The sequence below is a fragment of the Mirounga leonina genome, unplaced genomic scaffold, assembly GCF_011800145.1.
Source record: "Mirounga leonina isolate KUSES-001 unplaced genomic scaffold, KU_Mleo_1.0 Mir_101799, whole genome shotgun sequence".
Taxonomy (NCBI): Eukaryota; Metazoa; Chordata; class Mammalia; order Carnivora; family Phocidae; genus Mirounga; species Mirounga leonina.
The window spans coordinates 2,276,506-2,282,023 of NW_023270210.1; positions in this window are offsets into that span (position 1 = coordinate 2,276,506).

Here is a 5,518-nt window from a genome sequence, read left to right on the forward strand (position 1 = left end):
AGAGGGCAGGCTCCTGGTCATGGCACAAGCCTGGCTGGGGAGGAACGCAGGGTACACAGCTGTGGGGTCTCCAGCAACAGGGGAACTGGGCTCATTGCCCAGGCCTGGGGAAGTGGCGGGCAATCACACGGGCTTGGAACCTTGCCCTGCTAGCCTTAGGTGGAGAGGCCAGGGGCCTGGACATGGCGATCCTGCAGAACAGGCAAAGGTAAAAGGAAGAAAAGTGCACATTCATCTCTTCCCAAGTTCTTTCACCACGAGGGGATAAGACAATGAAAGCCTGGGAGAGGGTAATCGCCAGGAGCCTCTCTCTTCGGAGCCAGCCCCAGAAAGAGGACAGATTCCCAGGGCCAGACTTGGGCCAGCCGGCCTGGGGACCAGCCCTTTTCCTGTGTCCCCTCCTCCAGAGGGGTGGGAGAGTGGCTGCCCCACTCAATCCTAGAAGGATTCAAAACCCACCAACCCCCCAACACACGCGGGCACACACCTTCTCACACACATTCTGTGACACACACTCCTACTCACACATTCACACTCGTGCCCACGCACACACTCTCACATACTCAGGTCTTCTCACATTCACTCACACTTGCACACTCGCACACAATCACTGACACTCACTCACACACACACTCACACCTGCCCAGGGAATACACATGCACAGGTATACTCCGAACGAGGGAGAGACAAGGGACCAGCCCCACTCCCATCCCTTCTCCTCTTGTCCTGCCTCCTAACCCAGATCCCAAAAAGTTGGTGGAAAGTGGCCAGTTGCCATGGCCCTGCTAAGACACACAGGACAGACGTGCTTAGGGTGGTGCCTTGCCTGAAGAAGGCAAGGAGAACAGAGCCCGCCTGGGGACCTCACCCCAATCCTGCAGCACACCCCGGCGGGACACATCCAAGCGTCCGCACGACATGGGGCCAAGCCCCCGGCACAAAGCGGCTGCAGGCATGGCCCTGATGACCCCCTTCTCAACAACCTCCTGCAACCCTCCTTCCATTGCCCGTGTGTCTCATTACCCAGCATCTCCAGGGGCCCCTTCATCCACGCAGCCCCACCGTCCGCAGCTCTTGCCACGCGGCCCAGGTCTCCCTAGATGTGTGGTTCCTGCAGGCTGGTTAAGCAGCTGCAGGCCTGGGCCTCAGCTCTCTGCGAGGTTCTCGCTCTGGCTCCTTGGCTGCTCGGGGACTCGGTCCTTCATCTGTACCATGGAGGTGATCAGAGCCCCTGTCCCTTCAAAACAGCTGGAGAACATCTGTGGGCACAGACTGAGTGAGCGCCCAAGGACCCCTCACCACTTCCAGGTGAACAGTACTATCCCCTCCTCGAACACATGCAGGGAGGGGCCTGACTGCTCCTTCTCTTAAACGCTCAGTCAGTTCAAAGGCAGACAGTGGCCTGCCCTCAATTTGTGGAGGGCAGGGCCCAGGAGGGTTGGGACAGGCAGCTCCTGACTCCTCGGTCCTCGTGATGGCCCCCTCCAAGAACTTCCCCTCCAGCCACAGCACTCGGGAAGGGGATTCCCGGATTAGCAGTGCCCTCCACCCTGGACGGGTGCCCTCCTCAGGTGGCACTGAGGGCTCTGTGAGCTGCAGAGATTCAGAGCTCACCTCCAAGCAGGAAGAGGCCACTTCCCAGGCCCTGTCCACAGTCCCCACTCGGGCCCCACTGCCCCGTGCCTGCTCCCAGGACATAGGACTGGTGCCCTCAGAGTTGGTTGGGTGCTCCTTCCCCCCTGGGGACCACCCTGCCCAGGATTCAGAGTGGAGGGCACCTCTCCCTGCCTTTCCTCCTTCCTGGCAAAGCAGAAGCACTGTGAAAACCCTGCCCAGCCTGCTGTCTGTCCCTTGACGTCACAGCTCCCAAGGTACCCCAGTCTTCCTCGGTGGCTAGACTGACTGGCCACTTGTCAGCTAGCAGGGCTAGGCTGATCACAAATGGAAGGGATACTCCCTCATCTTCTGCTCCTTCCTCACCTGCAGCTCCCTCCTCATCTGACACTCCTCCCTCTTCTGCTCCTGCCTCACCCAGTTCCTTCCTCAAGTGCAACTTCTTCCTCACCTGCAGCTCCTGCCACACCTGCCTGGCCAACCCCTTCATGCCTCTGGGGCTGTGCAGGGAAATCTGGTCTATCCTGTGACTCTGAGTCGGGGGCCTGGGGCAGAAAGACCACAGGCCAGGGTCCTCCCTTGCCTGGTATTTGTCGGGGAATCAAACTTCGGTTTAAATACTGAGCAAACTCGACCAAGGCGACCCTGCATCCGAGCTCCTTTCTGAACACTTTGCCCAGCACTCGGTACCTGCCCAGGGGCCATAGGGCAGTGCGCATGGCCTTCTGGAACTCCTCGTCCCCATAGTCGTCAGGGATGCCCAGGATGAGCAGGGAACGGAGCGTGCTCTCGCCCATCCACCTGCACCAGTCACCCAGAATTGTCAGTGGCAGGGCAGATACCTGGCGGGAAAGGGAGCGTAACGGGACAGGGGCACGCAGAATGTCGCACTCTGTAGTGGTGGCCTGTGAGTGCAAAGAGGAGAGAGGGACATTGGTGCCAGACAGCCCACCCCACCGCCCCCCACAGCGACCTGGATCTCCTCCCTGGCCAAGTCACGCCCTCCATGCCCCAGCTCAGAACCCACACCAAGCACCCCTCAGCTCTGCAGCAAGGAGACCCCCTTTCGCCCAAAGCCCCTGACCGGGCCACTGCAGCCGGAGCCCCAGCCGCCATCACCTGCAACCCCGCAGCTGGGAGCCCTCCCTTCCTGATGCCTGCAGCCAGGAGTCCTCCCATGGTCTCTTTCCTAGCGCCTGCCCCAGAGGACCTCTGCTCTGCACGGGCAACCTTGAAACCTGGTCCCGCGCCCCCACACCCTGAGTCGGAACCCCGCCCTCTCCCACCAGTACCTGCTCCTGCAGAGTCGCCCTCCGCAGCCCGGAGCCCTTCCCACCGGTCCCCTTCAAGGCAGGTTGGGATCCCCCTCTGCCACCCCCGCCTGCAGTGATCCAGCCCTTACGCAGGGTGCCCCGTAACTCTAGGGTCCCGTCCGAGCAAAGCCCTTGGTCTCCTGCTCACTTTCTCTGACTCTGCAGGCGCTGCCTGGCGGGAAACACCGCCTGCGGGCTGCGGGGCGACTCTGAAGCGAAAGAATCGGAATCACCTCAATGCCCTGGAGCGAGAGAATCAGCAGACTACACCTCAGCTGCGCAGCCCAGGGCTGCACGGTCCAGAGGGTCTCCCAAGTCCTCGGGGATAAGGCCACGTGGGCTTCCCAGTGCTCCCAGAAGCCCCAGGTAGATGAAGGAGAAAGATCTGGGCATCTCTGTGCAGGGCAAATGCCTGAATCAGGAGAGCATGGGAGGAAGCATCGGTGTTGCCATGGCAATGGGACCTGCTCGGTAAAGGCTTGATGTGACCAGAAGCAACAGGCACACCCACTGGCCCTCCAGCAGCAAAAGAGCCCCATCAATAATTGCGACCATTGTGGGGGGCTGCAGACCGGGAGTCAGGGGGCAGAGGAACCTATGAACAAGTCCCTAGTACCATTCTGTACTCCAGCCTTCCCTCATTTAGCCTGGAATCTCCACGGCAGACACAGGTTGGGTGTTCCCATGTCAGGAGCTCATCACACCTTTTTACATTGTAAAGCCAGCCCTGAACCACCCAGGCCGCCATTGCATTGGAAAGTGTGTGGCCTTGTGTTATGTGAATATAGATTCACCTAACAGCTGGGTGCCCTATACAGGTCACTGAACATCTTGTGCCCTGAATCTGTAAATAGGCAATAGAAAAACTTTCCTTTTTATATAGTGCTGGATTTGATTTGCTGATAGTTAAGGATTTTTCCTATACTGTTCTTGAGGGTTATTTTTCCATAATTTTCTTTTTCTACATAATATTTTATCAAGATTTATACTAGCTCAGAAATGAGTTAGGAATTGTCCCCTGCTCTTCAATCTTCTGAAAGTGGTTGTGTAAGACTGATGATTTTCATTCCTTGAGCATTTGCTAGAACTCACCCATGAAATCATCTGGGCCTGGACTGTTCTTTTGTTGTGCTTGCTTGTTTTGTTTTTAGGTAAGTTTTTTGGTAGTAAATTAAATTTATTTATAAGAGGGCGCCTGGGTGGCTCAGATGGTTAAGCGGCTGCCTTCAGCTCAGGTCATGATCCCGGGGCCCTGGGATCAAGTCCCACGTCGGGCTCCCTGCTCAGCGGAGAGACTGCTTCTCCCTCTGCCTCTCTCTCTCTTTCTCTCTCTCTGTCTCTCATGAATAAATAAATAAAATCTTTTTTTAAAAAAATCTATTTATAAGAAATAAGGCTATTCATATTTTCTGTTTAATCTGTTGTCAGTTTTTGAAAATTGCTTTGTTTCCAAGAAATTTGTCAATTTTATCTAAGTGATCAAAATTACTGGCATAAGGATCATCCTAATAGTCCCTCATTATTCTTTTAATACCTATATGATCTGTGGTGATATCCCTCTTTCATTCCTAATATTGATTAGTGTACTTCCTCTTTTTCTTGATTAATCTTTCTAAGGGTTATATATTTCATTGCTTTTTAAAAAATGTATGGCTTTGGGGGCGCCTGGGTGGCTCAGTCAGTTGGACACCTGACTCTTGGTTTCAGCTCAGGTCATGATCTCATGCATTGTGGGATCAAGCCCCATGTGGGGCTCGCGTTCAGCAGGAAGTCTGCTTGAGATTCTCTCCCTCTGTCCCCCCCACACACATTCATGTTCTCCCTCTCTCTCTCTCTCTGGCTCTCTCTCAAATAAATGGATAAATCTTACCAAAAAAATGTGTGGCTTTGTAGGGGCGCCTGTGTGGCTCAGTTTGTTAAGCGACCGACTCTTGATTTCACTCAGGCCTCTGGGTGGTGGGATCAGATCTGCCTGAGATTCTCTCTCTCCCTCTCCCTCTGCCCCACCCACCCCTGTTCATGCTCTAAATAAATAAATAAATAAATAAATAAAATCTTTTAAAAAATATATGGCTTTGCTAATTTTCACCATAGTTTTCTGTTTCATTTATTTCTGCTCTTATCTGTATTATTTCCTTTTTAAAAACTTATTTTGGATTTACCTTGCTTTTCTTTTTCTAGCTTCTTTAGATGAAGCATTAGGGCATTGATTTTATGCCTTTCTTCTTTTCTAATATAAGCATTTAAAGCAATAAATTGTCCTCTAATCACTTTTTTACCTGCCTCCCATTAATTTTAATGTTTTATTTTTAGTTATTCCATATGAAATATTTTCTAAGTTCCTTTGTGTTTTCTTCTTTGATCCATGGGTTTTTTGTTTTTTTTTAGAAGTGTGATGTTGAAATCCAGATATTCAGAGATATATTATTGCTGTTAATTTGTAATGGAACTCCACTGTGGACTCAAATAACTTATTATGTAAAATTTCAGATTTTCTAAATTTGTTGAGACTTGTTTTATGGCTCAGCATTTGATCTATCCAGGTGAGTGTACAATGCGTCCTTGTAAAGAATATATACTGCAGTTGTTGG